Here is a 19,654-nt window from a genome sequence, read left to right as displayed (position 1 = left end):
CTCAGCCTCCTGAGTAGCTGGGATTACAGGCACCCGCCACCACATCTGGCTAATTTTTGTATTTTTAGTAGAGATGGGGTTTCACCATACTGGTCAGGCTAGTCTTGAACTCCTGACCTCAAGTAATCTGCCTGCCCTGGACTCCCGAAGGGCTGGGATTATAGGTGTGAGCCACCATGCCTGGTAAAAGTGTATCAGCTTTACAAGACTTTTCAGTTGATTAAAGGAAGCGGGCACGACCCCCACAAAAAGTAATTTTTTTTCCTTTACCAATACAGCATGAAATGTTGAACTACAAATACAACTAGGAGAGTAAATGAAAATGAAGGCTGCTTTTTCTCCTGTTTTTGATGCCAACTGCCAGGTTCAGAGTGTGATGCGTCAATCCCTTTCTGACTGCCCTAGTATCCTGCAGGGTAGCCACTCTGACACCCCCTGTAAAACAGTGTCCAGAGGGAAAGTCCTGGAAGGTGCAGGGTGCAATCTACTCCTTATACTATGCTTAGAATCCAGTGCCACTCGGTGGGGACATTTACCATCATTTTCTTGGTAGTGATCCATAAAATCCCTGCTGGCACCTGACAGCAGCCTCTAGGGATATAATCCTCATGAATAGGTACAGAGTGAAGCTTCACAATCCATTCTATCTGGGGATGGAGAGTTTAAGTTTTCCAGTGAAAAATCATGTTTAAAAAATGGAGATTTTGCCAGGCATGGTGGCTCATGTCTGTAATCCCAGCACTTTGGGAGACTGAGGCAGGAGAATCACAAGGTCAAGAGATCAAGACCATTCTGGCCAACGTGGTGAAACCCTGTCTCTACTAAAAATACAAAAATTAGCTGGGTATGGTCGCAAGTGCCTGTAGTCCCAGCACCTTGGCAGGCCAAGGCAGGAGAATCGCTTGAACTGGGGAGGCGGAGGTGGCAGTGAGCAGAGATTGCACCACTGCACTCCAGCCTGGCGACAGAGCAAGACTCCATCTCAAAAAAAAAAAAAAAAAAGGGAAAATGGAGATTCAAGTCTACTGCTGGAAGGATGGAAAACACAGAGAATCTTATAGAACCACATAAATTAGAAATGAAATTAAAATCAGAAACACTACTTATAGGCCAACTGTCACTAGAATGATGCTTGAAAATATTATAGTTCATCTTCTCTTTAGCGAGGTGCACATCATCCATGCCTTCTGCTGACTCCTTTTTTTTCATCCACTATATATGATTCAGATGGCAGCCAGCAAGGTCTTGGTCACGAGCACACTTCAGGAGCCCACTGACCTCAGGAAAGACAGCCTTGTAACTTCTGAGGATACACAGAACAGACCACTAATATGGTGAACTAGTTTGAACCAAAGATTCAAATACAAACAGTTCCGCGGTGGATTCTCTCATATGCCATTGATCCGGACCATCCAGGAGTTAGCCATACTCTTCTACGTACCCAGAGCTTCGGTTCTGCCTAAAATTCATCATTTCCTTGGATCTCCTCAGATTTTCTTTACTTCCAACTCGAGCACTACTAGCTACCGTTCTTCTTAGGATGAATTTTCAAATATAGTTTTTAACCCTGTACAAGAATGTCAGAGTCTCAAGGTGGGAAAGGTTCTTCATCCCCATTTCACCCCCGGGCAAACTAGACACTGGATCCGTAATTTTTAATGGAACAGCAAATGACAAGAAGATTAACACAGGGAACATGAAGCCGGGGGAGGCGTGGATGGCAGGAGTGGCCTGCACTCTGTGTTCTTCATGGGCCCCGGAGTGTGGGCTTTTAAGGTGCCACTTCCCCGAAATAGCGGAATTAACACAATTAGTGAACGTGGAGACAATCCCAAATAATTGAATCTCTGAATATTGAATCTGTGAGTCCACAGGGAACAATCGATTTGAGTAAAATTTAAAAAATGAATAAACTATGTAATCTGAATTCTGGAAACAAAACCCTATTTCAAACGCAGTTGAGGACACCAAATTCAAGCAGCCTTTGAACAAAGCTAATTATGCCTTGATTATTCCTTACTTTGACTAGTTTAAAGTTTCACCCAAGTTCTTGCAATTCTGCACCATAATGTTCAACTACATCTAACCATAAATAACCCAATTTCTTCTGTTTCTTCTCCCCTCTCTTGTTTCTGACTTCATTTTTGCCTTTCTTTCTCCAGCAATAGACTGTGTCTCCCCCTCTTTCAGTGAAACAATGCTTCCGGCCCTGCTAAGCCCTGTGCTGCTGGGTCTTATATCTGAAGATGGAGCTTGTGAGAGGCAGTGACCAAAAAGACAGATAAGCAATGTACAGTGACTTCCCTTCATATGCACCAAAAAATTCAGTCTATTAAATTCCATAAACATTTCCTTTAATTTTTTTTTTTTTTTTTTAAGAGACAGGATCTTGTTCTGTGTCACTCAGGCTGGAGCACAGTGGCACGATCACAGCTCAACAAAGCCACAAACTCCTAGGCTCAAGTGGTCCTCTTGCCTCAGCCTCCCAAGTAGCTGGGACCACAGGTGTGTGCCACCATGATAAAAAAAAAACCAAAAAAACCAAAAAACCAAACAAACAAAAACAAAACGGAGATGGGGGTCTCACATCTACCAGTGAGGAGATGTGTTGCCCACGCTAATCTTGCCCTCCTGGGCTCAAATGATCCTCCCGCCTCAGCCTCCCAAAGCACTGGGATTACAGGTATGAGCCACTGTGCCCAGCCCCACAAACATTTCTTTATCCTCTGTAGTTGCTAGATTCTGTGCTCGATTCTACAGATTCAGAGTTAAAACATAATTCTTACCCCCAACTTGCTTATAGTCTACTAGAGTGAGGTAGAAAAATTTTACTATAACTTAAATCAGAATTTCACAAGTGTCTTTAATGTACTCACAGACTAAAGAATGTACATGACTAGGTGCTTACAGTCATAAGGAACTCTGAGGACACAGCATGTAAATGATGAATAAATGGCGATTTAAGGATAAGAAGCCCACATGGGAGGGAGAATCTGAACTGGTTCTTCACAGTTGAGACCGAGTTCCTCTTCCTTCCTGCTGATGCGGTTATTTTTCCCCAGATGGTTTGTCTCTACATGCCCACTAAGACGTCACTCTACTATGGGCAGTTAAGAACTGACAATAGCTTTCCATTCTGTGTTGTTGATGAAAATTTTTATTTTCACAAAGGCTTCCCAGGTGGGTAAATCACTTCATTCCTCTTCAGGAAGTGAATCAGTCCACAGAATAGCACTGACGCTGCAGAGCCATCTACGATCTCCTCTAGGATTTCAACCCTAGCCCATGTGCTGGCAGCTCCCTGTGCAGAAGAGTTGGGAGGGCAAGGCTTATTTATGCATCCCCTCGAGCATCTGAGAGTCTAGGTTCTTTGATGAAGGCAAAATTTTTAAATAAATTGATCATACAATTTAAGAGATAACACATAAACCCTCAGAGACAGCAAAGAATAATTCCAAGACTACTTATAAATATATGTACATGGTATACATTAAATTGTGAAGAAATCTGTTGCATGGATTATGAATTTGTTGAAAGAATAAATTTCAAAAATTCTTAGATTCCCCCCGCACACCCAAAAACCCATTGCTTTTAAAGGAAAAAGTAACTTTTAAAATGGGCATTAAAGGAACTCTTGGGCTTTAAGACAGTGGAACTGAAAAGGCATTTCGGGCAAGCAGCAGCCCATAAACTCTGAGGAGCCAGGTGTGTAGCAATATGAGCAGAATAACAGACATTGACTTTGAGTAAGCAGAAGAGCCTAGATGAGAAGTGGCTTTGGAATTTAAACTTGGTAGACAGGTAACTGGGAGAAAGTAGGTTTCAGAGCAGGGAAGTAACAGGATGAAAACTGTTTGTAAAAGAATTTTCTGGCCAGGTGTGGTGGCTCATGCCTATAATCCCAGCAATTCGGGAGGCTGAGGCAGGCAGATCACTTGAGGTCAAGAGTTTGAGACCAGCCTATCCAATATGGCGAAGTCCCATCTTTACTAAAAATATAAAAATTAGCGGGTGTGGTAGCACACGCCTGCAATCCTAGCGGCTTGGGAGGCTGAGGCAGAAGAATTGCTTGAAACTGGGAGGCAGAGGTTGGAGTAAGCTGAGACTGCGCCACTGCACTTCAGCCTGGGCAACACAGCCAGACTGTGTCTCAAAAAATAAAAATAAGAAAAAAAATTTTCTGCCTCCTACATGGACTGGTGTGGGAGCAGAAACTAGAGGCAGGTGACCAGCATATGGCTAAGTCAGTAATGGGATTGTCTGATGATGAAGAGGGCTGTGCTGGGGCATGAGCCCTCGAGGAGGAGTCAGCAGGGCTCAACACCTGAACAGGCAGGCATAGTAAGGGACAGTCACTTGGGAGCCTTCTTTCCAGAGGAAGGGTCTCCATTGACTGTCATGGTGAGTGAAAGCTGTCTCTTTTTGACCAAGGGTGATGTGGAGCTTGATTTTAAATGTATCATAGAGAACTGGACCTGTAGGACTCAAGTAAGGGCAAAACATAACTATTTCAGGAGCATGAAGGGCCAGTGCTCTGTGAAACTCTGCCTAAAGACCATGCAAGGAGAGGGCAGCATTGCTCCCCTGGTGAAGAGAAGGAATTTCCAGAAGAAGTGCAGATTAGGAATATATTTAGGTTTTCGGTTGCATCTCTGAACACAGATACACAGACATGATACCAGAATTGAATATTTAGCATTCTTTTATCCTATGCTATGGAAGAGGGAGACTCATGTGGAGAAGCTACTCCAGTGCTCACTAAACACCGGGTCCTGGCAAGCATCACGTGTCTCTGAACTTCTCTGAGCACTCAGAATGCATGACTGCGTTCTCTATTCACACCTAGAGATGGTAGCACATGATTTACCGGTTGAAAAGAAAGTGAGAAGGTCTGGAAAGTCTAGGTTTTCTCCTGGCACAACTGCAATCACTGTTTAAATCTCCTCTCTTTCACCTGCGTCCTCCTAACAGTCTCTTTCCCTCTTTGTACGACCTTTTTGGTCTCTTTCCTTCTCTAATTGATTGAAGACTTTCATGGTTTCTACAGATCATTCTAATATTCCACTAGACATTGATGTTTCCTTGTAACCTTTCCATTCTACCTTCCCCATTGTCCGACTTCCCTCAACTGGCTTTCCTGTTGCATGTATGACCCTGATACCGTAAAGAAATTAACTGGTGTGCAAGGTCTGGATAGGGGTTTGATAGAAGAGCCTTGGGTAGACTTGGGCTTTATACCCAGTGTATGTCTAACCACATGGCTGCCCTATGGTCTGAAGTTTAGCCTCTGATTCCCATATTACACATATCCCATATCTACATATTGAAGATTCTAATACTTCTCTGAAGGGCAAGTAAAGACTGCACAAAATGTCTCCAGCACAGGACCACAGGGCAGTCCTTCTATAGTCCACGGGCATAACTGCAGCCCATCCTTCCTCTCTGCTGATCTTTGTAACAAAACCAGTGACTACATTTACAATGACACAATTTCTATTATAACAGCCATTAATAAACAACTATGCAGGTAGTAATACAGAATTTGTCTTTCATTTGATTAAAAAAATTTAAATATGTCAAAATTACTCAATTTTTTTTTTTAAAATAGGGTCTTGGCTCTGTCACTTAGGCTGGAGTGCAGTGGCATGATCACAGCTCACTGCAGCCTCAAACTCCTGGGATCAAGCAACCCTCCCACTTCAGCCTCCTGTACAGCTGGAACTACAGGTGCATGCCACAATACCTGGCTAATTAAAAAAAAAATTTTCTGTAGAGACAGGGTCTCACTATGTTGCTCAGGCTGGTCTTGACCTCCTGGTCTGAAGCCATCTTTCCAACTCAGCCTCCTAAAGTGTTGGGATTACAAGCGTAAGCGACCAACACCCTACTGTAATTTGACAATTTAAATTCCAATCAATAATTTTTTGAAGTTCACAATAAATGTGTGTTAAATCCTCAAATATAGAATTCTACTTCTGAGTATGAGGGGGACTATCCCTATATCTATCCTTAGAGAAGCGTATACAATTTTTATGACTAAGTAAAAGAAAACATGGAAAATCCCTGCTTTTTTCCCCCAGAGAATGCCCTTTCCTCTTCCTCTTTTTAAAAAAGCAGCAAGCAAGCCTGGCTCCCGGCACAGTGGGTCTCACTGTGGTGCCAACTCTCCTGATTCCTGAGGAGACCTTGTTCAAGGTCAGCTGAGATGGCCTCAGAGGAGCCACACCTGACTGTACTGCTGGAATCTGATCTCTGAGTCATTCTCTTGGGAAACAGCTGATCTGGAGAGAGGCAAAAGTCAGGGGTGCTGGCATGAGAGGATGATGAGTCATTGACGAGGTACAAACCTCTCATTCTGGAGGACCAGCTTTAGGAAACACCGAGTTGGAAAAAAAGGTGTCTGGGGAAAACCAGCAAGCATTTTTGGTTAGGCCCATTTAACATACAAAATAAATGTGCGAGGGCTGTTGTTCCGAGCAATTTCTCAAATATCTAGCATGCACCATATTAAAAAGGCGAAAATCTGAAGAGAAGTTTTGAAAAAGGAAACCTTCAAGGAGAAATGGATTTTATCAATTACTTAAGTTTGAATAAGATAACAAGAAACAAAAAACAAAGGAAGCCTTCAGGCTTATTTCCTGAAATTGTAATTACATGCATAAGGCACATATATTGGTGTTTGTGTATTCCTTTAAAAATGACTTACATATATACACTACTCAGGACATTTCATGTTCCAGGATGAAAAAACTCAAAAAGGTTTGACCAAAAGAACATTACGATATCATTTTATTTCATGACTTCATTTGCCTTTTAGTTTCCTTAAACAAGGAGCCACTTTTAAAAAGTCCCAGTGTGTTCTCTAAAAACAAAGTAATCTTAAACTCATATATTGAGAGCAGTGAACATTTAATGGCGATAACAATGCATATGAATTCATAAGGCTGCTTATCTGTAATTTAAGAATCTAGGAAAGAAAAATGTTTTAATAAACTTTAAATGCAATAATAACCTGAAAGTTAAAAACATTTGGATACAGATAAGAAACAAATTATGCTTTTCACAGCATTCTTTACAGCACTTTAAAAAATGTTTCAATCTACATGGGAAAACTGATATAAAAACAACTCGAAGTAACTTGCACACATTGACTTAAGGTTATTTAAGAATTAGGTATCTTAGGTATCAGGGCTAGGATTTATGCCTGCAACCCAGCTGACACTGTGTTGGTGAGTCACATGGCTAAGCTCTTTCTAACCTTCCTGATCTAGGTAAATAATAGTATTGACAAAGCTCAAGCCAGTTACTTATGCCTGTGAAGGTAACTGACTGTCTGCTTTGGATGGTTTGCCTTGATGCCCAGAGGGACCCGCCCCTTCTTGTGTACCTAGGCTATATCAGGCATCTCCATTGCTCTGCCTTGTTACTTTCCCTACACCCCCACTGCCTTGCTGCTCTTCTTACTTGGCATATGAGAAACTGAGGCTCACAGAAATAAAGAAAACCATCCCAGTCCACCCAGCTGGTTACTAAGCAGAGGAGCTGAGGTAATGGCCAGGCCTACTAAACTCTGTAGTTCTTCCCTGGCCACCAGGGCTGCGAACAACTGCTGTCGGCAACCATCCTGGTGAGCAGAACATCACACAGCCATGTACAAGAGAGAGGAGGGGTGGTGGGATCACAAGAGGGAACAACATGTCCTGGCTTGCTTTGACTTCCCAGTTCTAGCACTGCCAAGTCCCATGTCCCAGGAAATCCCTCAGTCATGGGCAAATCAGGATGGATGAGCCCCCTAGAATGGTGCAGAATGAAAAACATGGGACTGTTGGAAGGCATTCCCCACTAAGTACACTGGCACTCGGGTGCAGTTTTACAACCTCAGCTCCACAAGTGCTGGCGATGGCAGATGCAAAGCTCCTTCCAGTCAACAGGAGCCCCAGGCTTTCGTATCAGAGTTTCTTATATCTGAGATAAGAAGATAAGTAAGACTGCGATAAGAGTGAGAGACTTCAGAGTAGAGCACTGAGGGGTGTTGTTGGCTTTCTCTTTAATTCCTGTTTCTACAGATTGCACAATTCTGCCCGGCACAGGCTGATTCTTATTTGTCAGCCCAAGTTAAGATTCTTAGGTTCTAGAAAAGCGATCGTATCACCTGACAACATCCTGCATAATGCAATAATAATAAATTACAAAATACATGGCTTACTATATAAGCAAGGGTACATTACAAATGGATGCGGGACAGGAAGCTGGAGGAAGGCTGTCAATCAAATCCAAGCATGGGGCCACTCAGAATGTGGGCACTGAGGCTGAGGCTCCTGAGGGTTGCTCTTTACACTTTTCAACTTGTGGTGGAAATGAGGGAACTGGAGAGCTGTCTTCATTTTCCTAAACATTTCTAACCTCTTCATTTGGTGTTATTGAGCTCTCAGTCCCTCCATAAGAGAGGGAACCATCTGTACTTTGACCACCATTCTTCCACTTCCTTAGCTCCTTCCTGGAAGATCGTCTGACTGTAGGAAGAGACCTGGAAAAAATGTTCCCAGGCTCTCCATCAGCTGTGGGGACCAGAAAGGAGTCCCGGGAGCAGTGGGGATGTGGGGAAAAGTACCCTGCCATTCCCAGGCCTGCTGGCCGGCCATCCTTCAAAGATACTCCACCCCCTCAGTCTTATTTCCTGGACTGGAATTTAAGTTCTGCTTTCTCGACCTGCCCCCCTTAAGGAGCCAGCCTGCAAAGCTCTCTCCTGGTCACCCACTCCCAGTGCCCCTGCTGCTGACCCTGCACCACCATCTCATTCCCCAAGCACAAAGAGGAAACTTCTGGCCAGGCCAGGTGGCTCATGCCTGTAAACCCAACACTTTGCAAGGGCGAGGCGGAAGGACTGCTTGAAGCCAGGAGTTAATATCAGCCTGGGCAACATAGTGAGACCCCATCTCTATGAAAAATTTTTTAAAAATTAGCCAGGCATGGTGGTGCACATTCATAGGCTTAATTACTCAGGAGGCGGAGGCAGCAGGATCACTTGACCCCAGGAGTTCAAGGCTGCAATGAGCAACACACCATTGCCCTCCAGTCTCGGCAACAGGGCAAAACCCCATCTCTGAAAAAAAATAATTTTTTTTTTTTAAAACACAGAGGACTTCTAAATTCTTGGGAGATTACCTGATAAACAGCACACAGCATTTAACAAACTAACAACTAGCAGATACGCAGAAGGTGTATCATGAAACCCCTTAGAACGGCAAATGGCCATCACTGATACTTTGGTCCTGGAGAGGACCTCAAAAGGTGGGTATTTTATTTTATTTCATTTTATTTTATTTATTTATTTATTTTTGCCAGAGAGCAAAATATCTGAAACCTCAGCTTCTTTGTCTTAGTGCAATAACGACACAGGTTTTCACAGAGAATCAATACCTCCTTCTCAGAATGGATCAAAGCAAAGCAATATGCTTACCTGAGAGGGGAATGAGTATTTTATGGATGGTAGGCAGAGGTCCCAGGAATGCTGTCCTTTCTTAAAATGCTCTCTGCAGCAGGAAATTGCTAAAAAAAATCAAAGGAAGAAAAGATTGCTTTTGCCTTTTTATTTGATAAAAATAGGCAGGCTATTAAATACATTTAGCAACCGAGAATGGTAATTCTTTTAAAAATTAGTCAATGCAGGCTGGGTGCAATGGCTCACACCTATAATCCCAGCACTTTGGGAGGCCGAGGGGGGCAGATCACTTGAAGCCAGCAGTTGGAGACCAGCCTGCCCAACATGGTGAAAACCTGTCTCTACAATCAAACCACAAAAAAACAAAACAAACAAACAAACAAAACCCACAAAAATTAGTTTGGTGTGGTGGTGCTACTCGGGAGGCTGAGGCACAAGAATCGCTTGAACCTGGGAGGTGCGGGTTTCCGTGAGCTGAGATCGTGTCACTGCACTCCAGCCTGGATGACAGAGCGAGACTCTGTCTCAAAAATAATAAAAATAGAAACTGATCAGTATATTTAAAAAAAGATAGCACACATGTCAGTACACCAAAATGCATTAGTTTTTACTACTTCATTTGGAAACTAAGTGTTTTGTTCACTTCAACTATTGTTTCTTTTTGAAAAGAGACATTTAACCATGGATAGCAATTATGCAGAAAGAAGAATATAACATCAAGTTGTGATGAGTCGCATAAATAACGTTTTATGTGACATCATATCTTATTTCCAGGGCTACGAAAAAGTGTTAGAGTTTTAAGGGGCCTCAGAGCCTCTGGTTCTATAGCCCCATCTACAGAACTGGAAACTGAGGCCCATTCAAAGTGAGGGGCTCCACAGCACCACTAAGCTGGCCGGGGCAGAGCTCTTGATTGCCTCAGGAGCACCCTTCATCTGCACTGTAGCACCCCCATGCCAGGAATCATTAATTCTCTCATTCATTCAACAGGTACTGACTGAACACTTTCTATGGACCAAGTACTGTTGTTCAAGGCTCTGGGGGTTAAGACGAAAAACCTCTGACCTCATGGAGTTTACATTCCAGAAAGGGGAAACTAAAGAAATAAACAAATACAGTAAATACTATCTCAGAATGACCCACTGAGGTGGCTCCATTAGAGCGAAATCCTTCAGGCAGTGGGGGAACAAGCCATGGGCTCTCTGGGGAAGCACATTCCAGGCAGCAGGGGGAGCAGCAGCGCCACTCTCCACGCTGTGCAAAAGCACCGGAGGTCGGTGTGGCTGTGAGGGTGGGGGATTGGTGGACACTGTGTGGCAATGGATGGGCCCACCAATGGAAAGTCGGTGTCATGGACAGGCAAGCTGATGAAGGCCAGAGCGTTGGAGAATAGCTACTTAAAGAGGGGTAGCAAAGGAGACAGGGAAAAAACAAACCACAGACAACAGAGCAACACAGGAGAATTGTTTCCTGTCCTGGAGGTCCGCTGGGTTAGAGAGCTGCTCTAAGGGGCTATCATCCAACTCAGGCAGTGGGGTGGGGTCTGGAGGGCGGGAAAAGTAAAGCCTGCACATTTTACAGCGTTTGAAAAAGTAAGTGTGGAAGCCTGACTAGGGTAACACATGACAGAATTAGGAGGATTTCCTGACTGCAGGATCTATAGAAGTAGAAATACAAAATCTGTTTCCATGTAGAGATTTTACTGGTGGCAAGATCTTCTGCAAATAGGTGACCCCTAAAGTGGACTTCTCCTCCAAATTTGACAAGATTTAAAATTTAAATCCAATTAAATGTATAAGAAAAGCAAACACCTTCAAGGTGAAATCCAAGTGTTATAATCCAGTCTCAAATTTTACAAGCTTGTCTTTAATGAGCACATACAAGATAAATGACTTTCAGGAGTCTACATGCAGCCAAGAGTAAATGACAATTCCTGCCAATGCAAACAGTTCGAAAAGTAATCACTAAATTACTTAAGAGTATAATAGCAATCAAAGTGTTTGGTGATTCATCTAAGATGCATTTCTAAATTCTGGATACGTTAAAGAAAACTTCAATTCCCACAGGATGTAAATCTATGAACATATTTCCATGTAACAACCTAGTGTGTATTCTGAGAAGAGTTAGCAGGTAGAAGAGAAATGATACTTTACATGTATTGAAATCAATAAAAAACACAAAAACAGAATATGAAGCTAGGCCAGCTTCAACTTAATGCTGAGTTGTGAATGTGATGTCAAGATGGGCAGGAAATAGTTATGGGTTGGGTACCATCTCTCCTCTCCTGAAGCCCTCCCTGGCACTCCTCACCCCCTTTCTAAAAAACTGGTTGCCCCTCCTTGGTATCACCAAACTATGTATCTCTATCTGCCTCATGCACCCCTATTATTACTAATTTAGCTGCTTCTCTTTCTCAGTAGTCACTTCTTACAGGAAGGGACTGTGCCTTCTTTCTCTTGATAAAGCTTAGCACAGAGCTTAGCACATGGTGAGTGTCCATGACCATAGAATACTACAATGAAAAATAACTACACTTAGATGAGAGGCCTAATACCTTTTCACATATTTTTCCAATCCAGGCAACTTTAACAGGTCAACCCTGAAATATTTATCAATTGCTAATGACAAATATCTATCAGGTTTTTGGATTATCACAGATGCCAAGTGACCAGCCACAAATCCACCTATAGATATTACCATGGAAACTCTTACATGCAATATCATGCACTACCCATTTCTCTTTCCTCTTCACAAATATTTTCCACACCTTGTTCAGCCCAGTTACTTTGCAGCACATCATATTTTTCATGGAATGACTTCATTTTGAAACTAGTGACCACTTTTACTATTTAGACCTCAGGAGAAAATGTTAGAAAGTATCCCTTATAACAGAAAATATTTTAATTTTAAAATATAATATTTATGCTTATGCTGATAGACCTATTGTTGTTTGGTCAGAAACGTCATCAGTAAAGAGTTACAGAATTTTAAGGAGGAAAAAGAACAACATTTTAAAGTGTCCAAAAAATTTCTTTTTATTTTCTTGTCACAGAAACATGTAGAGTCTCTTAATCTAGTTTTTAAAACATTAAGATGCGATACATCAGAAGATAAAAGCACATATTTTGGTTACTTTACAAAAACATAAATAACACTTGTTTAATTATGTTGTAAAAAGCCCCTTCGGTGTATATTAAAAGTCCCTTTGGGATATCATCATGCCAGTGCATTACACAGTACACAGATACATTCATATTTAAATTTTTTAAAAAGTTCCTCCTCCACACAGAAAGTCTTTAAGACCCAGCCCTAGGGATTTGACATCACTTAGAGCTACTTTCTACATCTTTCCATGACACACACCTCAAAGGGGCTCCCCCAAAAGGAACTCTAGACAATGTTTATGTGTGCCCAAGGCTTTCAAAGTAGAGAAAACCTTCTTGGGAATTATTTAAGACTAAGGCAATTTAGGGAGCATTTCAGGAGACAGACAGACACACAGAGAGAGAGATCGATCCACACCAATTTATCCTTCCCTCCTTCCCAAAATGAGTGTCCAAGCCTAACTGTTGATTCCCAGAAAGGTTTTTCTGCACATCCACATAGAAGAGCACAGCAGGCAGAGGGAGGGAGGGAAAAGAGAGAGGAGCCTGGACTTCTGGAAAGAGCAAAACCACTCTCACTGAAACTGCACTCTCCGCCACTGGTGCGTATCTTCTGCAATGGGAACAGGCGTGGTTTGTATCAAGGAAGTGGAATGTGAAGTAGAACGACTGTTCCCAGGTTCATTTCACCACACAAGGTGTCTAAAACCTGAGAATGTCACCAGCGGGTTCAAATCACAAAGACACTGTATTACAAGCAACAGCTACCAAACTTTCTTATTATAGATGATACTCTATTACAATTCAAGGCAAGCTTTCATAATATTCATTTTTTTCCCCTTAAAAATGTTATTTGGATGCAATTTGCACTGGATGATTTACTATCTACCAGGATGGACCTGGAAGGGAATGTGGAGTGGGGAAGGAGGCACAGTTGGTAAGTACTCTGAAGTTTACTCTGTCAAAGAATATACTGAATCCCTTTAACCAGAATATAGTTCTAGATCAGAGCAGGTATTTGAACAAATCATTAAAATTGCATCACTTGGCTTTTCAGGAGCAGAGAAATAATTCCTGATGGTTTTCAGAGATTGCAAGGCTCTGGTGATAGCAGACGCATGGTGGCTGGCAGCCAGCCGTGTGACTGGTGATTCAATACACAAGTTTCTGTGGACTCTACAGCCTGATATGGGAAGGACATCAATTTTTAAGTTTGATGAATAAGTAAAAACAAAGGAAGTTTTGGTATAAAACAGGACACTATGGAGAAGGGACACTGAGAAGGAAAAACTCATGCTGCATTTATTTGGGATATTTGAACCTCAGTCTTGCCCATTTAAATATTTTTCTTTTAGAATGTGCCATTTTTTATCACAGATTATTTAAGATTATCAATTTTCAGGCAAAAAGTAATAGAAATAAAAATGTTGTCAAATGGTAGACAAAGTAAGTGGTAAGAACCCCACCTTCCTGAGACTTCATTTCAACTCCTAACGCAATGTCCCTGCTAAACAAAGCCATGAGACGAAAATTTCTCTTTCAAGCACAGCTAAATATACACTTTAAATATCTCTGGCAGAATGGGATATGTTAACCCTCTCTGTATTTAAAAGGCTTAATAAAAACTACAAAAGGTGAGACAAAGAAAACCATCCAAAATGAAGGCTGCACACATCTTTGAAGAAACAATAGCACATTACTTCTGCTAAGGCACAGCTTCAACATCAGGAGAGTCACTGCCCTGTCCTAATTAGAGTGTGTTTCACTAAATTCTTCCTGATCATTCACTATTCAGCACAGTGTGGACTCAATGCAAACAAAGTCCACTGAGTACTGAAACGCACCTACAAAGACACCCAAACTGATGCAACATCGGGCTTTCCAAAACAGAAGCGAGCCGGTAAGCATCACTCCCAAGCACACACATGCACTCTTGAATCCAGGTAAAAACATGATTCCTTGGTGAATACTGTAAACAGGGTAGCTGTTTACCAGGCAAGCCTGCGGGAGAATGTATTTTCATATGGAATGCTGGAGTACCCATGGTATTAACAAAGCAAAATCAGATTAAACAGATGACACGATGAACATACTTCATTTCACGCATGGCCGTGTTTTTCGTGAGAGATAGACTTAAAGTAATTACCATGAACTGAGTCTCCTTCACTGACCTCCCACCGCTGCTGGCTGTCCTTAACGGCTGATGCTCCACAACAAAGACGAACGCCTTCTCTCGGGAGCCTTATTCCTTCTTTAACGTTACCAGCCGAGCACCTCCACCGTTGTACAGCACCTCTGTATCTATGTCTCTAATGCAGCATAAAGATTACTGTGGAAACCTATCACACGGGCGAGCAGCAACGCCACCAGCCAATAAGGAAAAGGCACATGCGGAATCCAGCACATGCTCTCTGAGACGCAGGCTGTCACCGGCGTTTAGCAGGCTGCTAATCTAATTATAGCTGGTTTGCTAGCACAGAGCCATTGGAGCAAAGCACAGGAGAAAAGTAAATTTTAATAAATTAAACCTCATAGACAAAATCATCTCGACTTCCTGTCACTTTGAGGATTAATGTGTCACCTGATAAACTATAAGTGATTTTTAAAGTGTATTCTTATTTTCCTGAAATCTAGAGAAACAAAGAGTGGTTAAATCAATGCACAGCACTATCGGCTTAGTTAAGCTTATCAGATTCCAGCACTAAGAATAAATAATAAAATTGATATTGTGAAAATAATAGTGGTGCTATAAAATCTGAGTCTTACTTTATTTACCCTAATTAACAATTTGCCACATATTTGTCATAAAGTGCTAATTAATCTCTCTTCAATATAGTTGGAAATACCATGCAAATTTCTATCTATAGCGGAAAAGTGCTAATCAAGGTGTAAAAAATCATAATCTTGACTACAGTGATTAATTCACAGTTACAAGGGACAGAAAAGGGATCTCAGAAGTTATTGTAAAAGGAAAAATTAAACACATTTGGCCACTACACAACTGAACAGCCAAACTACTTCTAGACGCCAAATCCTGTGATGCGTTCTCACAGTCAGACTGCCTCAGTTAAAGTTCTGGATCTGCCACTACCTAGCTCTATGACCCTGGGCAAATAACTGCATTTCTTTGTCTAAGACAATGATAGGAGCCACCTTGAAGAGTTACTGTCAATGAGCTGTAAGTGCTTAGCACGGGGCCCGGCACAGGGTGGATTCTGGGTTCTATATTAAGCTCTTATGAGGAGTAGTGATCTCAACCACTCCATATTGTCTCCCTTTCTTTCCAGCATCACAGCACTCAAAAGAGTACTTCAACACGCCTCCATTGTACAGTTCTGTCAGAAATACCACTCAGAAGTCATGAAGGCCAAGAAGCTAATGGTAGGGTTGATTAATCACACAGAACCATTATTGGTATTCACTGTTATGAGGCAAATTATTTCCCCTACTTCTTTTTAGATATATAAGAGTCACTACTTTCACTTGATTCTATACAAACCTATCTTAAAAATAATTTTTCAGGAAATTAAGGGCTTCTAATTATTTTTTTTAATGATATAAATTTCAAAAATGTTTTCTATGGAATATAAATTGGGAAAAGTTTTAATTAGAAGGAGTTGGATTAAATTTAAAATGACAAATTTATGTTGAAAAGGGAGAGAAGTCAGCCAGTCAAATGCAACTCTCAGTTCTGAGAGTTGTTTATCTACTTCTTTTCCCTTAATTTCTTTTTTGTCAATATGTTCTACAGAATTAGCAGTCCTGAGCCGATCTAATCAAATTTGTAAATGTTCAACGGTTTTTTTTATATTCCCTACAAGTGGGTATATTCTACCAGTCAAATTCCAATCCAAAGATAAAATGCAAACTTCCCATTTCTGTAGTTGTTTTTTTTTTTTTTTTTTTTAGCTAAAAACCAAAAAGCTGACACGCTGAAGAGGCATTATGATTTGCTCTGAGGAACCAAATCTTCCCAGGGATTAATTAGTAGCCAAGAAACAGGACTACTGGCGAAGGGACACTTCATCCTCCAATCTCTGTGTACCACAAACTGTTGGGAAATAAACCAGTGAAAGGAATGACATGGACCATAAACCTCAAGGGAAAGCACAGAAACTCGTGGTCCATAAATTCAAGAGTGAAAACCTGTGCTGGAATGCAAACACATACACAAACCCTGGAAAAATGTGGAGATAACTGGCTAAAGAAAGTGAGAGCTGTGTGTGCTACCTTGAAGCATCTTCCTCCTGAATTATCAGAGTGCAATCACCATCATCAGGAGGTAAAAACTCCAAGAGGAATTGGCTTCAGAGATTTGGCCTAAGGCACAGCTCCCTGCAGGCTGCCAGGATACAGGCTAGTAACACTTCCAGGCATTTCTCTAGGAAACATCTAACAGCTTCTGCCTTCCTCTTCATTTAACAGACTGCTAGCTCAAAATAGGCACTGAAAAAGCTGTTTAATTAATTTGTTTCATGCCTGTTTAGTAGAAGACATTAAACAGACACTTTCTAAAAGAAGAAAGCTACTGTCCTTTCTTGGGTCTTATCTTTCAACATGTTCAGACCCAGTATTTGTTTTAGAGCTGAGTAACAGTTCATTGGGAATCTTTCTTATTGCCACTTGGCTAAGGGGGGGCCTATGTATACAGCCTCTGGAATGAGCCCTCTTGTCTTTGAACTTCAGTCAACACACTTTTGATTCTGAAAAATCGTTTGTTTGCTCAGTGAATCCTGTTAGGCCCTTACTATGTGTAAGGACTTGTGCTGGACCCTGGAAATACTGTAGGGAATAACAGAGCATTCTGATTCCTAAAGGAGCTTCTGTTGTAATGTGGGAGTGCTCATTAAGTGATTAACAAACAAGCAATAAAGATCAGGTAAACTGCAGCTCAGCACAGGATGCTCACATGACAGGGGTGGAGGATCTGGCTAAGGATGAAGCAGGTTTGCCGGCTTCCTCAGCAGGAGCATGGGGAAAGACCTTCAAGAGCTGTGAAGGTCGTGGAGAAGCTGGCCGGGGGCAGTGGACGGAGGAGGAAGGAGGAGACACAACCACACACACTAGAGGAGGAAAGGGTTTGTTTGGCTCAAGCTCCCTGAGGGTCTGACCACCGCTTCTCTCCTTCTGGATCTTTGTAGATTCCCATTATCTTCCAAGTCGAAACCCTCATCTCCTCTTCCTGGCTCAGAGAATGCGGACGTGTACATTTTACATTTGCTGTACTGACGAGGAGGAGCAGGCACTACAGAAACCTTCTGCCTCACTGCATGGATTTCCTCAAGTTCTGTTCTCATTCTCTAACCCTGGAGACTGAAAATGAGGCTGTGTTTCCAGAATTTTCATATAGAATTGCTACAACTGTTACAGTTTTTTCGCCTTGGAAAAAAGTTAGGGTTCATGTATAAAAAATGATTCTGTTGAAAGCCAGGGCTCCGGGATAACTTTAGAGAGATCATAATATTCCGGCAGGAAGTATCTCGGTTTCAGCTGCTGGTCAAACACTATCTTAATGAGAGGGGTCCTGGAGAGCTGTTTCTGCTCTGATGAACTGCACCAGGGCCTGAGAAGGAGGCCTGGCTGCACGTGGGGCTATTGTGTCTGATGTTAAAGGCGTCTGAGCCGTGGTCCAGCAGAAGCCTTGGGCCCCAGCCCACATAAGGAGTGGAGGGCAGCTTGGAGGGTTGAGTGCTGAGCAGCGTTTCTATCAGGGGACCTCAAGCCACAACATGAAGTCACTGCAGGCAGAGCTGGGCACAGAAACCAACAATCTGCTCCCCAGTCAATGCGAGCCGGGTCCGGGGAGCCACCAGGATCACCCCACATTGAGGAAAAGAAAAGAATATCCAGGCTGTGAAAGTCTCCTTCTGGCTACCAGGGGCAAGACAACTGGTGGGCAAGAGTCCAGGCAGCTGGTGCCCCTTCCTTCTCTGTTTCTGACACTCAAACAGCAATCTTTCTTTTTTTTTGAAGAGTGTGGCATACCAGGCACTTATTCAGCTGTGGCCTGGTTGGCCTGGGGCAGACTGAAACTGGCTGCTAGAAGTCACTCCTGCTGCTCCAAAGGCCATGGGCAGCAGCCCTGGCCCCAGCTCCCCCACAGACACTTGGCATCCCTGTGCCATGAGGCAGCCTCACTGTCTGAAGAGGTCCTCAGTGGCTCCCCAGTACCTGTGCATCAGCCCCGAATACCAAGTGTGAGTTCTCAGAGAGGTTGCCCGCTGAAAGGGACAATGATGTTGGACAATGACCTTGCCGGGTACAAAAGCCCTGAGCAGACCGCTTGAGTCTTCTCTGCAGGGCTCGGTTTAGAAGCCAATTGTGCATCCTGAAGTGTCTTCTCAAAGCCTAGTTTTTCTTCTTCCTCAAATGATCAGCTTTTTATAGTACTGGTGAAGGGGGCAGGGTACTACGAGGCTCGGGAAGGGGTATGAATTAAAGAGGTTACTAGGACTCTCACACTGGAGCGGGAACTTGGTTCTCATACAGTTTCTTGTCATCAGGGCTCCTCCTCCCTGTCCTCATAATGACGTTTAACTCATACTTATTTACTCCTATCATTTGCCAAATACTGTGTTAGGATGAGGAGGGCAAGGACCTTCCAAACCAGCGAAGGAGACAGATTCAACAATGCCAATGACTAAACCTGAACAGGGTTTTAAAATTGCAAAGGAAACGTCACATATAGTATCTGCTTTGAGAATCCCCAAAATGCTGTTGGGTAGGTATTCTTATCTTCTCACTTAGAGATATGGAAATGCCAGGGGGGTTACGGGACTTGCTCAGCGACTCCAGCCTCAATTCATTGCTAACACTCAATTCATTCCTACACACAAAAATTATTTATAATTATCCCATGGGCATAGTAACTGGATAGGATTAATCTAATATATAATAAAGCCATAATAATGACATATTACAACCTAATAATAATTAGGTATTAAAATCATAAACAGATATTATTGTTTAATGAGAGCTATGAATTCTGTTGCAGAAGTCATCCTAAGACTTTAGCTTCTCTTCTGTTCTCAGATCATACCATGGTTTTGGATGTTAACAGGCATCCTCTAGGTTATGAAAGCATTTACCTCATTATTCATCTCTGTAC

The 19,654-nt window shown here is 42.3% G+C and overlaps 1 protein-coding gene across 5 annotated transcripts in view; it reads right to left on the bottom strand.

Moving 5' to 3' along the window:
• The window catches only part of FAM110B (family with sequence similarity 110 member B), a 151,608-nt gene that overhangs the window by 61,526 nt on the left and 70,428 nt on the right, over positions 1–19,654 (bottom strand). For 2 of the 5 annotated variants that reach the window (XM_025395080.1, XM_025395077.1), the window contains one exon: positions 9,461–9,549. The gene's annotated coding sequence lies outside the window, so the exon portion shown is untranslated. Of the gene's footprint in view, positions 1–7,877; positions 7,966–9,460; positions 9,550–14,692; positions 14,913–19,654 lie in introns of those variants that run through there. The other 3 variants (XM_025395082.1, XM_025395079.1, XM_025395081.1) reach the window with 3 other exon arrangements.

Source organism: Theropithecus gelada, chromosome 8 (assembly GCF_003255815.1).
Source record: "Theropithecus gelada isolate Dixy chromosome 8, Tgel_1.0, whole genome shotgun sequence".
Taxonomy (NCBI): domain Eukaryota; kingdom Metazoa; phylum Chordata; class Mammalia; order Primates; family Cercopithecidae; genus Theropithecus; species Theropithecus gelada.
The sequence above is the reverse complement of the archived record's forward strand: the minus strand, read 5'-3'. Positions and strand labels throughout refer to the sequence as shown.